General features: G+C 38.1%; 1 protein-coding gene and 1 long non-coding RNA gene across 3 annotated transcripts in view; one reads left to right on the top strand and one right to left on the bottom strand.

The window, feature by feature from the left end:
- Positions 1-21,816, top strand: part of SHC3 (SHC adaptor protein 3) — a 103,963-nt gene that overhangs the window by 7,202 nt on the left and 74,945 nt on the right. The window lies entirely within an intron of this gene.
- LOC121108567 lies at positions 1,909-11,590 on the bottom strand. Its single transcript, XR_005843189.2, has 2 exons — positions 11,438-11,590; positions 1,909-2,620 (listed from the first exon to the last, which is right to left on the bottom strand). It is a non-coding gene; the product is annotated as an uncharacterized LOC121108567 (long non-coding RNA).

Raw genomic sequence — 21,816 nt, 5'->3', positions numbered from 1 at the left:
CTTCAGTTAACTGAAGAAAATTGATTATTTATCTTCTGTTCTTCATTTCACATGAGATTGTAAACTATTTCTTGGAGAGCCTAAAGAATGATGCTGTGTTTTGGTGGTTTAGCTATCTTTAAATAAGCTAGCACAAGTTTTGGAAATAATCTAGATGAATTACAGTGCACTGCCATCAGAGAAAGGTTAGACTGAATTTAGAAACAGAGCAAATTATACTCCTTCCATTACTTGCACTGATTCAAGAACTGTCTTTTGCAGACATTCTTGAATGAATTACTTCCAAGTCATAAAGAAGCCCAACCTGCAGGGTGAGAATGAGAGATACACAGTGTCTGAGGTCCTGATCATAGAATCATAATGGCCTGAGTTGCAAAGGACCATCATCTCATTTCTACCCCCCTGCCATGGGCAGGGTTGCCAACCACTAGACCAGGCTGCCCAGAGCCACATCCAGCCTTGCCTTGATTGCCTCCAGGGATTGGCCATCTACAACCCAACCTCTCTGGGCAACCTGTTCCAGTGCGTCACTACCCTCTGAGTGAAAAACTTCCTCCTAATATCTAAGCTCAGTCTCTTCAGTCTCAGTGTAAAACCATTCCCCCTTGTCCTATCACTATCAACCCATGTAAACAGATGTTCCCCCTCCTGTTCATAGATTCCCTTCAAGTACTGAAAGGCCACATTGAGGTCTCCCCAGAGCCTTCTCTTCTCCAAGCACTAGTTCCAACCCCAGTTCCCTCAACTTTTCTTCACAGGAGAAGCGCTCCAGCCCTCTGATCATTTTAGTGGCCCTCCTCTGGACCTGTTCCAAGAGTTCCATGTCTTTCTTGTGCTTGAGGCCCCAGGCCTGGTCACGGTACTCCAGGTGGGGCCTCACAAGAGCTGAGTAAAGGGGGACAATCACCTTCCTTTCCCTGCTGGCCACTCCTCTTTTAATGCAGCCCAGAAAATAGTTGGCCTTCTGGGCTGCAAGTGCATACTGCTGGCTCATGTCCAGCTTCTTGTCTACCAGGACCCCCAAGTCCTTCTCCACAGGGCTGATCTCAAGGATTTCTTCCCCCAGTCTATATAGATATCTGGGATTGCTCCAGCCCATGTGCAATACCTTGCACTTGACTTTGTTGAACCTGGTTAGGTTTTCATGGGCCCACTTCTCCAGCCTGTCCAGGTCCCTCTGGATGGCTTCCCTTCCTTCCAGTGTATCGACTGCACTGCTTATTTTGGTGTCATCTGCGAACTTGCTGAGGGTGCACTCTATGCCATCATCTATGTCATTGATAAAGATGTTGAAGAGAACCAGTCCCAAGACTGACCCCTGAGAAACACTACTTGTGACCGACCTACACCAAGACATAGAACCGTTGATCACAACCCTTTGGCTGCAACCAATTAACCAGTTATTAACTCATTGAACAGTCCATCTTTCAAATCCATACCTCTCCAATTTAGAGAGAAGGATTTGGCAAGGGACCATTCAAAGGCTTTGCAGAAGTCCAGGTAGATGACATCCATTGCCCTTCCCTTGTTCACTGATGCCATCACTCCAACCTAGAAGGCCACCAGATTGGTCAGGCAAGATCTGCTCTTGGTGAAGCCATTCTGGCTGTCTTGGATCACCTCTTCATCTTGTATGTGCCTTAACTTGGTAACCAGAAGGATCTGCTCCATGATCTTCCCATTCACAGAGGTCAGGCTAATCCTTTTGGACTAGCATAGATCTATGTTATTAAATGGAGATTTAATTCTCTTACATTTTCTCCCTATGAATTTTCCTGTAAAGAGTGTCCAGAACTGTCGCGAACCCCAGTCCCAGGTTGTCGCGGGTTCCCCAGGGTTCGGAAAACCGGAATCTAGTCAGTTCGCTGGCTGAGCCGCATGGGGAGTGATGACATGACCCAATATGAGTGCATCAGAATCTCCGTTTATTATCCGTTGCTTACACACATATATAGATCCTGGCAAAAGCATGTCATCTTATAATTGGTTGAAGCATTGCGAGAGCCCCTGGCCCTACAATACCATTGGCCGTGGAGTCACACACCTCGCTCGCCTAGCTACAGATACAGCATTAATCATCGCATTGTTCTTTGTATTCCATTACTCAGTCTCTTCCCAGGCGAGCTTCCCCCTTATCTTAGCTGCAGCCTCAGCTTCTTCTTTGTGCTTTCATAGCCTCAAGGTCTTCTAGCTTGAGTTGCGCACGTAGCACCTGAGCTCAGCAAGTTCTTGCTCCCTGAGCCATCATAGCATAGCAAGCTAGTACTTTTCCACTTGTATCTCCTGCCAACTATTAGGCCTGTCCTGCTCGTACAGCCGTTCAAGAGACCCATGGCCCCCTTGGCTGTGGAGCCATTCCTCAACACAGAACCTTATCATAGGGGTACAGCTCCGATCTGAAGAGGAGCCACACTCAAGCATTCCCATATTAACCAAAATCAGTAATGCTGAATTTAGGAGATGATTATTTCCATAGCAACCAATGTTCATACAGCAAATTCAAGATGGTACCATATAATATCTGGAGAATCAAGTACCAGAATATACTGTTAGAAGAGGCACAGTCCTGCTCAGATTTTTTCCTGTAGGCTCTGCAACGTGACCATATCTCAAAGAAGACCTATGGAAAAAAAATGCAGTGAAATCTCTAAGATTTTTTTTTTTCTGTTACTGCATATTTCTGGGACAGTGATTGAATGATTAGAGTAACGGCTTTACTTAAATTTAAAAATGTCAGTGCTATATCTGAGAAAAAGTCATTTTATCCAAACAGGTCTCTCCAGCTTTCTGTAATGGATGCCTGGGGAAGAGTCTAAGAGTTGGAGAAGTATGTGATCATACCTTCCCAGATTACTCTTAGATTTTAGGGATTACTGATCCAGGATTTGTTTGCATGTAACAGCCCCAAATTGATTTTTTGTTTCATCAGTTTTACAGTCATGTTCAGGCCTATGTAAATTCCTTATCCACTGTATCTTGTAGCAAGCAGTTCTGTGGCTGAACAAGTTCCTTTGTGAGCACAGGCACCTTATTTTGTTTGTATTAAATCTGCTCCATCCTTGTTCTTATACCAGAGGAGCCCATGAATAATGTATTCTTTGTTCCAGATGTCTGTAGTTTGTAGGATTTACATACAAGAGTGTTATAGACTAGGATTTTGAATTTGAGCCCAATGCAGACTTTTTTTCTCCCCTTCGGTAAATATTGCTCAAATGTTTAAAACAAATTATAGAATCACTGAATTGTAGGGAATGGAAGGGAACTCGAGAGATCGTCTAGTCCAACCCCCCTGCCAAAGCAGGCTTCCTAGACGAGGTTGAAAATGTAGGCCATCCAGGCAGTTCTTAAGTATCTCCAAAGGAGACAACACAACCCCCTGGCAGCCTGTTCTAGTGCTCTGTCACCCTTACTGTGAAGAAATTCTTATGCAGATTTGTGCAGAACTTCCTATGCTCCAGTTTGTGGCCATTTCCCCTTGTCCTATTGCCACACTGCTAAAAAGAGTCTGGCCTCATCTCTTGTGGTTTTGTGATTTTTGTTGTTGGTATTCCACATCATAACATCATGTAAAGCAGTGGGAGTTAAGAGTTCATGTTCTAGTTTCTGTGGACTGCCTTTTTTGAGTATTTGGTTCTTAGAGGGGAGGGGAGGAGTGGCATTCCCCAGAGGACTTCACACAAAGAGGAAGAAAGATGGAGCTCCTGACAGTCTCTCTCTCTCTTTGTTCACAGTGGCAAAGTGCATGGTACTCCTGCAGTATAGAGTAAGGCCTTGGTTTTGGACACTCTCTCTCTCATTTTGTTTTTCCCTCTCCTGGGGCATGGGTCCGCAAGTCCCCTGCCTCATTAGTCATGGGTCTGGGCCAGACCTGCTGTAAAATAGTTGGCACTTTTTTTTTTTCCTCTTTCTTTTTCTTTTTCTTTTTTTTTTTTTTTTTTTTTTTGATTTTTTTTTTGTTTTTTTGAGGGGGCTGGCAGGCCTGTGCAACTGCTGTCTCCTGTCATGGACACAGATCTAGAGATAACTCCATGACATCCCTTTACCTCCCACACCTTAGATATTTTTAGACAGTGATTAGATTCATCTCTCAGACTTATTTTCTCCAGGCTGAACAGACCCAGGTCATTCAGCCTTTCCTCATAAGAGAGGTGCACTAGGCCCTTTATCATCTTTGTGGCCCTCTACTAGACTTTTTCCAGGAGATCCCTGTCCTTTTTGTACTGGAGAGCCCAGAACTGGACACAGTACTCCAGGTGAGGCCTCACCAGGGCAAAGTAGAGGGGGAGGATCACCTCCCTTGACCTCTGACCACACTTTTTTTAATGCACCCCAGGATGCCAGTGGCCTTCTTGGCCATCATGGCACACTGCTGGCTCATGGCCAACCTGTTGTCCACCAGGACACCCAGGTCCCTCTCTGCAGAGCTCCTCTTCAGCAGGTCATCCTCTAACCCGTACTGGTGCATGCCGTTATTCCTCCCTAGCTGCAAGAATCTACACTTGCTTTTGTTAAACCTCATCTGGGTCCTCTCTACCCAACTCCATTCAGATCTCTCTGAATTCAGATCTCTCTGAATTCAGATCTCTCTGAATGGCAGTACAGCCTTCTGCTCTGTCAGCCATTCCTCTCAGCTTGTATCATCAGCAAACTTGCTGAGTGGACACTATCCCCTCATCAAGGTCACTGATGAAGATGTTGAACAAGGCCAGACCCAGCACCAACCCCTGGGGAACACCATGAGATACAGGCCTCCAACAGGACTCTGTGCTGCCAATCACAACCCTCTGAGCTTGGCCAGTCAGCCATTTTTCAACCCACCTCACCGTCCACTTATCTATCCCACACTACCTCAGCTTTGTTATAAGAATGTTGTGGGAGACATTATCAAATGTCTTACTGAAATCAAGGTAGACTACATCCACTGCTCTCCCCCCATCCACCCAGCCAGTGATGACATTGTAGAAGATTACCAGGTTGGTCAAGCATGACCTCCCCCTGGTGAACTCACGCTGACTACTCCTGACCTCTTCCAAGTGCCTGGAGATGGCATTTAGAACAAGCTGTTCCATCACCTTTCCAGGACCAGAGGTGAGGCTGACTGGCATGCAGTTTCCCGGATCCACCTTCTTGCCCTTTTTGAAGACCAGAGTGACATTGGCTATTCTCCAGTCTTCAGGCACCCCTCCCATTCTCTAAGACCTCTAAAAGATGATAGAGAGCAGTTCAGCAATCACCTCTGCCAGCTCCCTCAGCCCACGTGGATGCATCCCATCGGGGCCCCAGGATTTATGTACACTGATCCTGCCTAGACAGTCTCAGACCATCTCCTCCCTCACCAAAGGGAAGCCTTCCATTCCCCAGACTAACGCTTACCTCAGGGGTCCAGGATTCCCAAGGGGGAGTCTTTCCACTGAAGACAGAAGCAAAGAAGGTGTTCAGTCTCCATCTTCTTGGCATCCCCCGTTACCAGAACACCCCCTTCATTTAGTAGAGGACCCACATTTTCCCTACTCTTCTTTTTACTACTGATGTACTTTAAAAAGCCTTTCTTATTATCCTCTATCACCTTTGCCAGATTCAATTCCAGGTGGGCTTTAGCCTTCCTCGCCACATCCCTGAAGGCCCTGACCACATTCCTATATTCCCAAGTGGTCAGACCCTTTTTCCACATTTCATAGACCTTCTTATTTCCTTTGAGTTTACGCATGAGCTCCTTGCTCATCCACACAGGTCTCCTGCCACCCTTCCCTGATTTCTTACTCATAGGGACTCATAGGGACTTGTATTTTTAGGTTATCACCATATCTCTAAAATAATACCGCTAAACTCATTGTGTTCAGTATTGACATCTTACTTGAGTTCACAGCAGTATTTACCATTTTTCTGTAGGGCAAGCACATTCGGAACAAAATACACTGTTCCTAGAGTGGATTCACTAGTAATAAATAGAGTTATATAATTCTTTCTGCTCCTGTGAATAGATATTCCTAGATACTATTCCAGAATTTCAGTAAGACTTCTTTTTGCATTATGTTATGGAAACTCATCCAATTTATTGTTTTCCTGTGGTAACTTCTGCTTATATGTATTTCAAAACAGTTGCCTTAAACTGAATAATTGGTTTTCCTTTCTGTGACTTTGAATCCTCCATTTTGCAAGCCAATACTGTCTTTTTTATCCATGTTTTTGTCTGTTAACTTTCAGTGTTCCTGGTGACTTCCTTCCTTCCTCATTTTAGGTACTAGGACAATCATCTGCTATAGGAAATACACAGAACTGTGAATTTGTTTTGGCAGGTAGAATTCTTTTGGTCATAATTATGTACACACTTTTAGTTTCTTGCTTTTTCACCCATATTGTCCTAAGAAGAAGTTTTTTAGATACTCATCTAAAGAAAAATATCCACAAATTATATTCTCTCATTACTCTTTACTATATAGTATCTATTTAAAAAACAAAACAAAACAAAACAAAAAAAAACGTATAACATAGATGTATAGAAGATTCTGACTTGAAATAAATTTTGCTCAGGTCCTTCTTTCCTACCTGTCAGACTGAAAACATTAACCAGACTCACTTCTGTTCCACTCTTGCTGCTTGTGGGGACATATTGTAAATCTGACTAAAAAAATTACTTATTTTAGATGACTTCATTTCTGAAACAGATGCATGTTGGCAACATGCTTAGCTTGAAACTTTGTCAGTTTTTTTTCCAGCTATACTTTCTTATCTAAGAGTGCCTGTCTTCGCAGACCTTGCCGTAAAGAGACTTAAAGAAAACATGCCTTCCTTTCACTATATTAAGAATGTCCTTGACTGAAATCTTGGCTGTAGCACACGTATGTATAAAGACTTACTTTAAATTACAAACAAACAAAAAACAACACAAAATCTCATCAAAGTCGTAGAATAGAAACAGACAAACTGATTCCAGTGTCTTCATGTCTTTGTCTTATTTATAGCACCACATCAGCAGAGTTGTCATGGATACTGAGTCAGGTCTCATTTTGCCAACTTGCAAATGTGCCAAACCTGGAATTTTCCCTACCCACTTTTTGGAGATAACCATCCTTATGGACTTAATTGAGATTCCACTGAAATAAGTGAAAAGCCTTTGGTCATTTTAATAGATTTTGGACTAGAATGTTAGGTGAACAGTACAATGCATGTAAATATTCTGCTTCATAATAGTTGTCAGATGTTTTTTACATCTTATTCCAATATTGAAAAATGGATATATATTATGAGCCATGCCAGAAAACGCTGGACTTCAGGGTTCTGCCAGCTTACTCTTGTGCTGTTCTTGCATTTTGCTATTCCTCCTATGGTAAGCAATCTTCACTAAAAAGTGGGCGTGAAGTCTGAAAGTATTATGGCTGTTGAAATAAGAGTGGATAAGATTAAAAGCAAGACAAATTCTAATAGAGGATTTGAGAGGCATAGCATTATATTTTAAATTAAACTCAACTGACAGAGTTACAAACTCAAAGGAAAACCAAGAAAAACAACTTTATAGTGTTTTGCAGTTGGACTTGATCAATGTTCTCTAAGCCTAAAATGTATTTTACAACAGTATCAGCTGATCATCAACCTGGTGGCTTTGTATGATAGAGTGACCGTGTCAGCAGACAAAGGGAGGGCAGCTGATGTTGTTTGTCTGCACATCTGCAAGGCCTATAACATGGTCCCACTTGACATCCTTATCCCTAGGTTGGAGAGATGGATTTGGAGAGTGGACTATTCAGTGGATACAAATTGATTGGAAGGCCACAGCCAGAGGGTTGTTGTCCAGGCAGAAGCCCATGACAAGTAGTGTCACCAAGGGTATGTCCTGGGATCAGTGCTCTCTTACATCTTTTTCAATGACCTAGACAGTAGGATTGAATGCAACTTCAGCAAGTTTGCTCATGACACTAAGCTGAGTGGTGCAGTTGATATAACAGAAGGAAGGGATATTATCCAGAGGGACCTGGACAGGCTTGAGAAGTGGGCCCATCCTCGGTAGGCTCCAGGTGTGAGAAATAAGTGAACACAGTACAGGTAACATAGACCAGTGTTTTTTTCTTATGAGATAGAAGGCTGTGTAAGAGGTGAAAGCTGTGGTTTGATCGTGCTGTTTCCTTCTTCATATTAGTTACTAATCTGTGCTGCTACAAGGGAGCCCTCGATGAAGTTCAGGACTGGCTTAATTTGAAAGGAGCTCTCAGTGAAGATCACAACTGGTTTGATTTCTGAGGGCACATGGGCAATCTAATCATAGTAAAGCTGGTCACCTATATCTCTTCTATGACAAAGATATACCTTTATAAAGGGAAAATTGTTCTGTTCTCTGAATTTTCCTGTAAGAGTCTTTTTTTTTTTCATCTGACTGGAAAGGAAGTCTAGGGAAATTAACCCCTTGTGCCTCAAAGTTAGTCCTCATGAGTATTACTTGCCTCTTAGTGACATTGATCATTCACATCAGGAGCTAGATGCTGAGCAATGAAATTTAGACATCCAAATTGCCAGGTCATACTTAGAGAGTGCTTGAAATTTATTTCAAACTGTGAAATGTGTTGAGTCCACAAAATAGTACATTGCCTTTATTACGAAAAGACTGTTTTTGTGGTCTCTTATAAATATTTTAATATAAAATATACTAAAACTGTATGAATTCACCAAAAATAATAGCTTTGAAATGTTTGTCTGACACTGTTGTGCTTTTTATTTTTTATTTTTATTTTTCTATCTTTGATAGGCCTGAGCAGTCTGAAAACTTTATTCAGTATGTCTTAATGCACTGCAAGTATTGCCATGGTACTTTGCTATATTTTTCTAATCATCAGATGGAGCCACCAGGGAAGAAAAAAAATGCTTGAGTGAAGAATTTTGGACTTGAATAATGCTAAAATAAACTTGTTATTAAAACATTCTGTATGATTGATGATAAATTAAAGCAAACAGTCCTGTAACGTATTGTCTGTTCATTAAACATACGCTCTCGTTTATTTGATCTGTATATAGCCAAAGTCAATTACTGTAACAACTGGTAATAATTAATGACAGCCTTTACTTAATTTTAGTGTTATATCCCCTTATTTAAGCCTTAATATCTGAAGGACTGAAAGAAATTAAACTTTGGGAAGTTTAGTATTTTATCTTCTCAAAAGGTAAAATTAGAAAAGAGCCATCAAATTGAATGAAGCAATTGGGGATATCACTCTTTAAGATGTTCAGAGAGTTGGTTTGTCACCGATCTGTTTATTTCTGTTTATATTCTGGATGAGGTTTGACAGGGAAACAACCTTCCTGAAAGATATTAACTGGTAGTAAGACGTCTCACCAATCCACTGAAGAGATAGGGGTGCTTAGCTAAATCCATAATTTACCAAAAATTTCCATAATTTCCATATTTTCCTCAGGACTGCCAAAATATATGACTCTACCCTGTTTCAGAATGCTTTACCAATTGTGTGGGTTTCATTATATTTCCAGGAGATGAGCTAGGTAATTAGGCTTTATGAAGCAAGGTGTATCATTGAAGCAAGGGTGTATCATTTAATTCCTTCATGCAGAAAAACTTGCACCCATTGATGTTCATCAACACTTGCTGAACATTTATGCGGTCCAAACAGTGGATGTGAGCACAGTGCGGTGGAGGGTGTTTCAGCAGTGGGAACAGCAATGTGAAAGACAAGTCACTTTCCAGATGGCCATGCACAGCTGTCATACCGTAAGATGAAGAGTATCTCAGTCAGCTCATCCAGTTGTGACCAGGGAACTGTGTACAGAGCTGAATATCAGTGTCAATGGTGGCAACATTGCAATATTTCAAAGTTTGTGGCAGGTGGGTCCTACAAATGCTCACACAGAAACAGAGAGAACATATATATGTTCTATACTGCAAGTGTGTTAGGACCTATTGAACCAATGTGAGGTTGAAGGTGACAGTTTCCTGGATTGCATCATTACCAAGTACAGATGTGGTATCATCACTACAAGCCAGAATCAAAACAGCATTACATGGAGTGGTGAGATGTGAATTCCCCATTTCCCAAAAGCTGCGGATAAAGTGACATGCACTGTTTTGGGATAGGAAAGGTGGATTTCCTGGAACCTGGACAAACTCTGACCACCACACTGTAATGCTGGTTAAGCTGAAAGCTCAATATTCCAGAAGCAGGCCAGAGAAGAAGACAATATTTCTCTTGCAGGCACGATAGCGCTACATCCCATACCAGTTTGAAAACCGTGGAGCATGTGGCCAGTCTTGGTTGGACTGTCCTACCACACCCACTATACTGTCTGGATTTGTTGCCTTCTGACTTCTGTATGTTCAAGCTGATGACAGATGGGCAGACTCTTCCTAGCAACAATGTCATCATAGCAGTTGTGAAACAGTAGGTTACCTCTGCTGATTGCAGATTTTTTAAAGCTCAGCATGCAGGCTCTTGTTCATTGCTTGTGTAAATAGACAGCTAATGGTGTTGAAAAATAATATTTTGTAGCTGAGAATTTGCTCTATCATGTAGTGTTATTGTGTTCATTGTATCTGTTGAAGTTTCCATGAAAATATATAGGAGGAATTACTTTGAGAGCAACCTACTTAACTTTGTATATCTTCTGTGAATGAGCAGAGAATTTCAGTATTCAGGGTAACACCTTTTGAAATGACATGCATATGGAATCACTTTAAAACAGCTGAAAACCTAATAACAGGTGTGAGTTTGACAGTAACTCCTACAAAATTGCAATGTTTTTCACTGCATGGGAGGCAAAACTAAATGAGATGGATGTTGTTAGCATCTGGTAATCATGGTAACAATTTTTTTAGATGGTCCAATGTCATTTATGGCACTCTGAGTGAGACCTATCGCTGTAACTGATGGTGCCCTGCCATTGAATGGTAGCATCTCAGTCTGCTCTTTTGTAATAGAGCAATATGGAGGATGCCTGTTTTTGCAACATTAAGAGGGAAAAGGAGCCAGGTATCTTTTTCAGCCATTACACCAGAAGTGGTTCAATGCAAATACCTGCAGCCACATGCTAAAGACCTGCTATTTGGAAAAGAACTACCTTCCCCCCTCCCCCCCCCCCCCCACAGTGAAAGTAATTGACGAGAATAGAATAGATTCCTTGAATTCAATTTTCTGCCTCCAGTTAAGTCTGGGAAAAAACACTATTCTGTTCCTATGTGTCCTATGGTCACCTTGTCCTTGCTCTTACACTCTGTATGAAAATTTTGCTGAATGCATGACATAATAGCATATGTTCTCTAGTGCTGAAATCCAATGTTGATTTGAGGCAGAATAGATGTGGGTTACTTGCATAGATTGCTTTCATTCTTCAAGTTCTCCAAGAATTTCCATCAGTGCTGTACTAAGTAAGTATGTGCATTTAGTAAGAGTGAATAAGAATATATTTATTTTTCAGTCCATAGGCCAAAATATGTACTTACATATTTATTTGCATTCTCCACAGGTATCTTCTGGGATAGTTTGGTCCTGTGTGAAGCCCCCTTCTATATCAGATTTTCTTAGACTGCGGAGTATCCACTTCTTCTTTGTTTGTTTGCTTGCTTGGTTTGTTTTCATGCAGTGTCTTTTGCGGTAACATTAAGTTCCATGACACATGTCACTGAAATATGAATAGGGAAGATGATGTTACTTAAAAGGAATGTAGCGGTAGGAGTGTTCCAGTTTTGTTTTGAAGATGAGGCCCTTCATAATGTTTTAGTGAACATCAGTGCTTCAAGTCCAGAAGGGCAAGAGGAGATGAGGTTATAGAACAAACAGCTGCAGTGCTGCTCCTGGAGAGAGATGTGGGAGAGCTGTAGTTGCTATATGGAGATAAAAGGGAACAAAAGTGAACTTTATTCAAGGAAGCAAAAAAGATAAGAATGCAGAGATTCTAATGTGCTGAGTTTAAAACAAACATTCAAAAGCAAATGAGAAAGACTCCTGTAATCTTACACTGTTTCTACATTGTTGCTAATTAACAGGCTTTGCTGGTCTTAACTGGCTCTTCGGAAGTATTATAAGCAAGAGAAACGTGTTTGCTTCTGATCTTTCTCCTAGATCTTCTGTAAAGGAAGTTATATCCCACTTAGTACTGAGTAGTAAAATACTTAATGGTACAACTGAAATACTGTTCCATTTTATACTAGAATGGAATGCATTTTTATTCATTAATTTATTCTTCATGCATTTTTTCATCTCCAAATCTTTTTACAATGGAAATAAGGAAATATGGTACCTTTTCTGAAATGTTTATAATGTGTTACCTGTATCTATATCAGCAGTAAATCCTAATAAATGTAGTGGTAGAAAAATCTCCTACAAGATTTATTGCAAAATTGCCTCTCAGATTCTTAAGAAGAATAATAAAGTAGTATGTTTGCTTGTTTGTTTTCAAATAAAAACTACTATCTAGTGTATATGACAGGTTCTTTAATATACAAAATAAAGTCTTTATATTTCTTATGTATGATGTTCCTAAAATGCAGAAACTGATAATGAGGAAAGATTTGTAGGTAGATGGTCCAAGCAGTTATGATGTCATGGTATACTTCAAGCTGTTGTGGATATGCTTTCTTGCACCAGGAGATAATTCCCCCCCCCCCCCCCCCCCCCCCCGAATGTTTTTTACTGAGTGTTTATTAACTTAGCAATCAGAAGATAATTACATCTAAAGATGCTTAAAATTCAGGTAGGGTTGGTTTTTTTTCCTATTTGCTTGCTTCTATTTTTCAATTGTACTCCATATTTTTGTCTTTATTTAGCAAAATATATGTATTGTTACATTATATACACTTAGTAGATAGCTTCCAGAGTTCATATTGTCAGCTTGTTGATGGTTGAAATGGAAAAGCCAATAATGTCTTCATTTTTCCTTTTTACCATATCATCATGTATCTTGGAAAAGTTATTTAACTATAACTGTCAACAAGTTATTTGATGGGGTTGTTATTTTTTCAATCCTTTCCTTATGCTTTTTGGAATAAAACTGACAAATGTGATGTTATTTTCCCAGGCTTTACCTTATGAAATAGTATGTTTGAAAGAGAAGATGTTTGGGCTGTGGGAAGAGAAGATCCTTGAACACCAGCCATAATATTTGGGAATTTTTTATATTTTTAAGGCATGCCAAGCAGTTACATGTACAAGCTCCTCATCCACCTTAATCTAAAAAGGCTGTTATGCTAGTCACCTAGATAATAAATTACTTCTTATTTACTACCTAAAGAAACAAGTTCTGAAAGGAGGAAGAATGATCTCTTTTTGAAAATGCTAAATACAGAAGTAATGATGATTAAAAGGCTGAGTTGCTTTTCACAAAAACAGCTAATGTGAAAATTGAACTAGGGGAGAGAAGTACACAAATCATTAGGTAGAATTTGATTGTTCCGAATGCTATTCAAACATTTGAACTGTTAATTCAGGTAACTTCAGTCTGAATTACTAGGTAGGACATTCACTAAATGTAATTCAACTGCATTAAACTTTGGTTAGTCCTTGGACAGGTGACTATTTCTTTCAGTAGTCTGTTCAGGGCATTTCAGATGACTAACTTAAGACCTTCCAATAAATGACTGAAATTAGGTGTGTTGAAAATGGATTTAGGGGACATGCCACTCAATGAGCACTACACCCAGAAACTCCTACTTCCAATTAATGTCAGAAATGTATTGTATATATAGGTAGGATACAAACGGTTCTGCTATTACAGTCATATTGCATTTCTGCTGAGATGCAATAATCATACTTGAGTTGGCTTTCTTTGGCTATTTTAGATGCACTAAGTTCTCATTAACATATTTGAAGTTTACAAGCGTTTATAGGTGTCATTCATCACTTTTATTTGTATGTCTGAAAAGCCTCATTTGCCTTGGTCAACCACTATCTAGGAATTAATTTTCCACCAATACCACAAATGGCAGTAATGAGTCATAAAAGCTATTTTAAAAAAAAAGCTAACATTAGCAATTAAAATTAGCAATAAAAGCTAATTTAGCAATTAAATTAGCAAATTAGCAATAAAGCTAATTTTTTAAAAATTAGCAATTTTTTAAAATTGAAAATCTTAATAATCTTTTATTCATCTACACCACTAATATTGAGAGATTCTCCTCTTTTTGATAAAATAATCAAAGTCTTCTTTTCCAGTAGCGTCAGCAGTGATCTTTTCTTTAATGTGTAACTTCCTTTGGACTAAACTTTGAACCCATTACAAATTTGACCAGTAGTTTATGTCCTGGCCATGATAAATGGAGAATTATTCTTGTGTTACTTTTCCATTCTAGTTAATGCTGAAACAGTACAGGGAGGTTAATATTATATTCTTTATCAACATTTAAGAATACTGTTTTCTCTTGAGTCACATCACACAGTTGTTAGCATCACTCAAAGTTGAGTTTACTTGGGAGTTGGATAATTTTAGATTTCAACATTAACAATGCTTAATTATATAATTTATCACTATGTTGATTAATTTCTTCCAAAATGTAAGGCAAATGTTTTATAACCATTATTAATACATCTTTGGGATGCAGGACAATTTTATGGTTTTTTTTTTTTTTTAATTAATTATATCTCATGGTATTATAGTATTTTTCTGGTAGGAATTCAGTGAAGAGGTTAATCAAGAAAAAGCATAAAAGATAAACCTCACCATTTTCAGTTTGCTGTTTCGCTTTCTAGGAAGCACAATCCTCAGTTTCAGTGCAGGTAGAGGAAGAGTGACCTGTTATCCAGACTTTTATGCTGGTTCCTAATTCTGTATCTGTATCTCAAAGCAGTGCTTTTGAAAAGACCATTCCAGTCTGTGAGAGCTTTTCCACATTCTCTGCATGTAATAGCGAAATGTTTATTTTCTTGTGTTTTATTAATTTCTGCAAAAAACTGTTTAATGCTTTGCTGCAAATTACAAGCAGGGAACAATTCCTTTGTAAGCAACAAGTATTAACTAGAAACATACTAATTATTTTTTTATTTTTGAAATCACTCTCTGATAATATTTTCAGATCTCTGTTAAGAAACACAGTTGCTCCGTTCAAGACAAAAAACTACTTTTCTTTGAGGACTTGGGTATTTTAAGTTTACCAGTTACTTCTAAATTAAAATTGTCCTATTACAATCATTTATATATTTCCCAATTTCTGCTTGGTCTCTTGCTAAATTATTTCTCAGAGCTAAATTGCTAAATTATTTCTAGTCTGGTTTTTGTTGTTGTTGTTGTTGTTGTTTGTTTGCTTGCTTGTTTCTTATTCTTTATCTCCCTTGCCCCTCTCCTCTCCCTCTTATTTTTTTTTTTTCCCCTTAACTGCCTGACTAGGATTTTTCTCTTAGGATTTTTCTCTTTTCCTACTCTTTATGTGTGGTTTAGAACCTTCATTCTATTACTTATCTCCATCCATTTTCTCCATGGATTACTCATTTCATTACCCTTCTTAGGAAGGATACTTAAGTAACAGTGTTTACAGTTTTTAAATTTCTGTTTCATTTCTGGCTTGTGATTAGAAGCTAATTACTTTCCCACGTTCCTATCTGCTTTAAATATGTGCTGGACAGTGTTTTCATGTCTTTTATGTCAAAATAATACTAGTTTAATTCTGGTAACATTTCAGCGCCTCCAAATATGCCAACATGAAATTCTTCAGCTTTCAAGCCTTTCTGTAGAATGATTGTATTTCATGATGAAAGTTAAAATCTCATACTTGGGTATGCAATAAGAAGCTGTAACATTTGCTGCTAAGAGTGATGTAACTGAGCTGGTATTTAAAATTAGAGAGCAAGTAGGTAGTGGAGGGAGATGACAGGAACACTTCTAGCAGGATCCTTGCTTTTCAATAACCATGGTCTTCAGTTAAGGATTATAGATACACATCATTTCAATGTTTATTTGTAGATTTTTTTCACTGGAGTATTATTTGACTTTCACCTTCTATGTATGCTAAACAAATATTCAAGCAAGTAAACAACTTCTTCAAAAGGGTGCTTAACAGGCATACAGTAGATGAAGCCAAAGAGAGAATCCACATCAAGTAAGCATGGAACATAAATAGGAATGTGAAGGCAAATAAATCTATTTCAGAGCAGAGAATTGTTTTTAAGTTTTAAAAAACCATCGGGAATACACAACAGGGTGTTTTTTGTGTTGTTGTTTTTTTAATGTGTGTGTTTTTATTTTTCACTGCTCAGATTGTTTTCCTGTAGATTTTACACCTTAAAGTGTTCACTTTATTGAGATATTTTGTTGTCACAAATTCTGTACCTCAAATGTTGCAATGCACTGTTTTTGTTTTGCTTTGCTAATCAATGAATGCTTTCTATTTTATTTTATTTTAATTCAAGAACTTGCTTGAGTTATCTAAGCTGAAGAGAAAATGAACGTCATTTTACTTTAATATTTGCTGATTTTATTGCTCCAAAGGAAAAAAAATCTATGTGAAACAATATTTTTGTGTCTTTTCAACGTTAGTCACAAGAGCTGTAACTCATCTAATTAGAGTATTAACTGAAGGCTATGTAGTCACCTACAACATGGCATTCTGTTCCCATGTATTGAGCTGTCTCCTCCCTGCCTCTAATCAGTTCAGTTTAGCATTGGATGCTGCAGTCTTCTGTTGTGGTGCAGATCACGTAGCAGTGAATGAACAAAATTGCATGAAAAATGTGCTTTTTATTCAGTGATTGGATAAAAATGAATGCCCTCAACACCTACACACATCCAATCTCCACCACTTCCTGAGTGCTTATTTTTCTTGAAGCTTTATTTATCCTTGGGGAGAATTTGACAGTTACAAGTAGTCACAACTCAGCAGATAAACCCTGCAAACACCAAAACCATCTTCCATATCAAGTACTCTCAAATTTCTCATGGAATCTAATCTGTTTGAAGTAAAATTACTTCAAATTAAGAGGGGGAAAAAAGGGCATGGCTAAGTACTATGTATTTTTAAACCTAACAGTCTTTGGTGAATTTAAAAATGATTGATATACTTGCTAATTTTAGCAGATGATAGTCATTGAAGTCTGGAGTTTTATGTGCTCTATATACTGATAAGTTCATTCTGCAATGAAAATGCACATTCAGGCGATAGTGGTCAAGAAATAGGAAAATAAAGTTTACTTAAATGAAAAAATATGTGTATGGTTGCCCATCATACGTTATTTTCCATTGATGACAAACTAATTGAATTACAGAATTAAAGGTGTCTGCTAGTTTTGTTACTTGGTCTTTATAAAATGTTACTTGGTCTTTATAAAAGAATTGTACAAATAACATAAATAAGTCTATAAATATATAGCATAAATATAGAAAAGGGGCCTTAAAAATAAACTTCTGTATATTGGTTAAACATAGAACAAGGAAGAAAAGGAAGTGTGTTTATACTTGTGTATGTATTTATATATATGTGTACATATGTTTGTTTACTTGACCTGGGTGCAAGAAGATCATCAAAGCAACAGTAAAATTATTATTCATGTGAACATTTGTTTTACTAAAAATACTTGTTACACTGCAACATTTCAGAAACTGATGCTGGTAATGCCAAGATTAGGATACATCTCTGCAGCTCATTTTTTACTAAGTATGTTTTGTCCCATACCCTCCACTTTCACTGGCAGTAATACCCTGCTCAGATTCCGATTTTTTTTTCATTTTTCCTTTGAGTAGAGTTTCCACAGCTGCATATCAAAAGCTATAATAATGAATATTGTTAGTCCTAGTGACCGTAATCAAGATCCAGAATAGCACAGAGAAATTTGTGTTTTTGACTCTAGATTGTGCCCCCTGTTGAATAATGTTATTGTATTATCTGACTGGACTGCATGAGCCACTGCAGGTAGAGGCAAATCTATGTATGTGATTAGTTTGCATTATGTAGGAATGTGCCCAACACTGGCAGCTACTGGTGGGATGATTTAGCCTTAAGAGTTACCCAGAAAATCTAAACTTGATAGAGACCTTATATAGCTCCCTAAGAACAGACTCCTAAGTATAGTTTGACATGTTTTTTTGCTTCTGCTTAGAAGCAATAAACAATTGAATAATTGATTGTGGTAGCAAGTTACCCAGAGCTGTGACAGCTTCTTTGAATTCTTAATAAAAAATAACTATTTTCCTTGAAAATACAGAGTAGTCCAGTAACAGTAAAGAACTAACTCAGCGAAGATGTTCTATATGGAAGATCAGAGTAGGTATTAAGTGACTCCTTTTTGCCTTTGCTCTAGGAATTACTGACTGTAAATATTCAAGACTATTCATAAACTCCTAATTATATGGTGTCATATTTAGTGCTATTGAAATGGTCATGTGGACAGCTGGATTAATGGTTGGAATTTGCCAAAATTCTGAGGAATCCTGAGTTTTGTAATCTAATTAGTGATAGTAATCATAATCATGATGGGATGGATTTTTGACAGATGAACTGAACCAGTTCTTCAGTATGTAGAATTTGTAAAACACAGATTTTAAATTTTTGAGTGTTAGCATGAAGAATATTAGCTGAAATAACCATAATGAATCAAGTGTACGGAAGTACAGTGCTAAGTTGAGGTACTGCCACGTGGTTCTCGTAAAGATCTACAAGAAGGGTTAAAAGCAGGTTGCTTTACTTTGTGAGATAGCTTAAGGGTATGTGAACAATTTCAGGATTTCAGAAAAAAAAAAAAGAAAAAAATAACATGAGCTGAAGCTCCAAACTCACATTATAAAATCAGTTTTTACTCCTCAGTGCAAACACAACTCTGTGGCATAATACAAAATCTTTTCACTCCAACACAATGACAGCAAAACAACTCTTGCTAATCATGTTGTTTATGTTGCAGATGTTTTGGGAAGTGTCTGTGAGTCTTCACAATACTGATTTCCCATAACAACATGTGAAGTGTGTTTATCAAAAGCATGAACTATGAAAGAAAGGGTATTATGGAAGAACAGGCCTTGGAAAAATAAGCTACTTCTTTGGATGAGTATCTGTTTTTATGATGAACCTGTGACTGGCTTTGCTAGTAGCTTAAAACGCTCAATTAAAGCTGTTTCTATGAGTGGAGGCATTTACTGAGTATCCCTTGTAAAGCCTGTCTAAAAGACTGTCTCCTAGCTAGACATAATTTTTATTACTCACATATAATCTAAATTTTTTTCTTTGATTATTTATTTAGATTTTATATAATAAAATTTACTTTTTACTTAGATTCTGAAAAGGACTGTCGCATACCACTATGTATTTTAATTCGTGGGAGTGGGCAGAATTTCACCTCCCTGCCTGCCTACTCCATGAATGTGTTGTTACTTGACATTTTTGAAATGTCCTCTTTGTAGTACTTGGCTAAAACTGGCTGATGGTTGATTGAACAGTAATACACAGACAGACTTACAGAGTTATTGAATTGCTACAAAGATAACCAGGGACTGGAAAGCAAGCTAAGGAATGCTGGATGTTAATTTGATTTGCTTGTTCAAAAGTAAATGACATTTTTGTGCTAGTTTTCTAGCAACTAATTTCAATTTACTTTGGACAAAGTTTTTTTTTTTTTTCAAAACAAACAAGTGATGATTTAGAATATAAATAGCTTTCTCAAAATACACTTAACTGTTCTTGAAGAATACATTCATATTATTAAATTTCAGCAAAATCTCTGATGCCACCAAATGAATATTCTGCTGGTTCATTGTACAGTCTGTTTATTCATAAGATTCTGGACTTCTGCTGTACTGAGAAGTTTGAATTTTCATCTTGAAGTACAAATTACTTGATTGTAAATTGGAAAATAGTTGTTGGGAATAGTTGTTGGGAATAGTTGTTGGGAATAGAAAGTTAGCTCTTTTGCCTCTGTAGTTTTGACATTTACTATCTGTGTTATGAGGAGCATACCACTTTTTTAGTCATCCTTTTGTTTTGTTCTTTCTGCTGATTTATAGGTACAAGATAATTTGGGGGACATAATTAAAAATGATATAAAGGTGAATCATATGGCACTCTCTACACTGCTCACGCCTCATCCTTTTTTAGTGTGAATCACTTCTGGCTCCTTTTTCTTGAATGATTCTGATCGTTTCTGCTACAAAGGAACCCCTCTAGGCTGGATACCACTTTATTTGTTTTTGGTTATATTTTATAGACTGACTGCCTTCTTTCAAAAGCATGAAAATCTGAGCAGAAATCGATTCCGCTTCATATATTTCTTGCAGAGATAATGTGTGCTCATCAGTGCAACGTGCTGCTGAACAGATGTGAAAGGCAGGACATCTGCTGTCTTAAACAAGATTACTTTCAGACAGACCACACTCCATTCTTTCTGCTATAACATGACCTTTCCAAATCTTAGATGCAAAATTTTCATTCTCCTTATTTCCTCTTTTATATGGGCTTTTCAGGATGCTGATAAGCTGACCTTGGGTTCTAACACTTAAGAAAGAGTTAGTGTGCACTGTGAAAAGTATAAGCTCCTTTCTGCTTCTTTTGCATCTTGGACAGCAGAGGGCAGGAGTTTCATGTTTATCGTGGGGAATGACTGTGCATGACCATTATGAAACGGTCTGTGCCTGCCAAAGTGTTACAAGGATGTAGTATAGATGCTTTTTTGCACATATATAGATTTTTTTCTAGTAGAATGTTCTTTTACTTCTTTTTGAAAGCTTTTGATTTGCCCAAAATATTAAAACAAAATGTTACTGGCAAGGTAAAAAAAAAAAAAAAAAAAGTGCTAAGCCATGAGTTGTAACATCTATGTACGTATAACTGTTCTAAAACCTTCTAACATCTTCCTTTTCTTTCATTTGACTGTCACTGTCATGGTCTGATCAGTGATATTTGAGTCACGGGAAGTAGATGTGTGTATTTATTCTAATACATAATTTTGCACAGTTGACTTATTTTATTGTTATCTGATGCCAGTTATTAGTTCAGTTGTAAAGACTTCATAGCCGCATGACAATCCTAATGCTTACATCTAAACAACAGATTTCTGCCAGTTTAGTTATGCTAGTTAGACACATGTTGATCAGGTGCTGTGCAAAAGCAGGTTTTTGGTATTTACACAATATTATGTAAAAATTGGGGCACTATTGGTGTAATTTCTTGCACTTGGTTAGATAAGCAGTGCTGCTAGGACGAAGCAGAGCTATGGCATTGCTTTGGTCTTGCTAGAGAGATTAAATGCTCTCAGTCATATTAAAGCTAACAACCATTCATGGAGGCCAATAACAGCTGCTGTAGAAGAGACCTAGCAGGTTGCTTCAGTGACATGTAGTAATTTCATCCTTACTCTTTTCTGTCACGGTTAAATTAATAGTAACAGCAGACAACATTTATGCAGTGCCTACATGTTGACTATAATAATGGTGTTCAGTTAGATGCTCAGATGCGCTGCTGCTGCAATGGGTTTAACTACTCAGAGATAACAGCCCTGCTGGCTGCCAGGAGGCAGTAAGTCCGATTATTTTCAGTCCCACTTAATAGAATTTTTCCTTCTGCTATACTTACTGCTCTTGCAAGTCTTCTTAGACCATGTTATCTTCAGTGTCCTTTTTCTTTCTCCCTTCTAGAAATGGGAGCTGCAGTCTGTGTCCCTGCCAGTGGCACTTCTCTATTTGTTCATCTCTGGCACACAGCAGAGGGCTTGGAGCTAAATGGTCTTTAAGGTTCCTTACTTCTGCTGCTGCAAAGAAATATATAAAATGCTATGGAAGATAGCATAGCACTACACACATTTTCATCTCCATTCACTCTCAGCATTTTTAATCTTGGAGTCCCTTAGAGAGTGAAGGATGCTTTCCTCCCTTCTGGTATGCTTCAAAGCATGGGACTTAAGTCTGAGTTTCTCAGTC

Source organism: Gallus gallus, chromosome Z (assembly GCF_016699485.2).
Source record: "Gallus gallus isolate bGalGal1 chromosome Z, bGalGal1.mat.broiler.GRCg7b, whole genome shotgun sequence".
Taxonomy (NCBI): domain Eukaryota; kingdom Metazoa; phylum Chordata; class Aves; order Galliformes; family Phasianidae; genus Gallus; species Gallus gallus.
The sequence above is the reverse complement of the archived record's forward strand: the minus strand, read 5'-3'. Positions and strand labels throughout refer to the sequence as shown.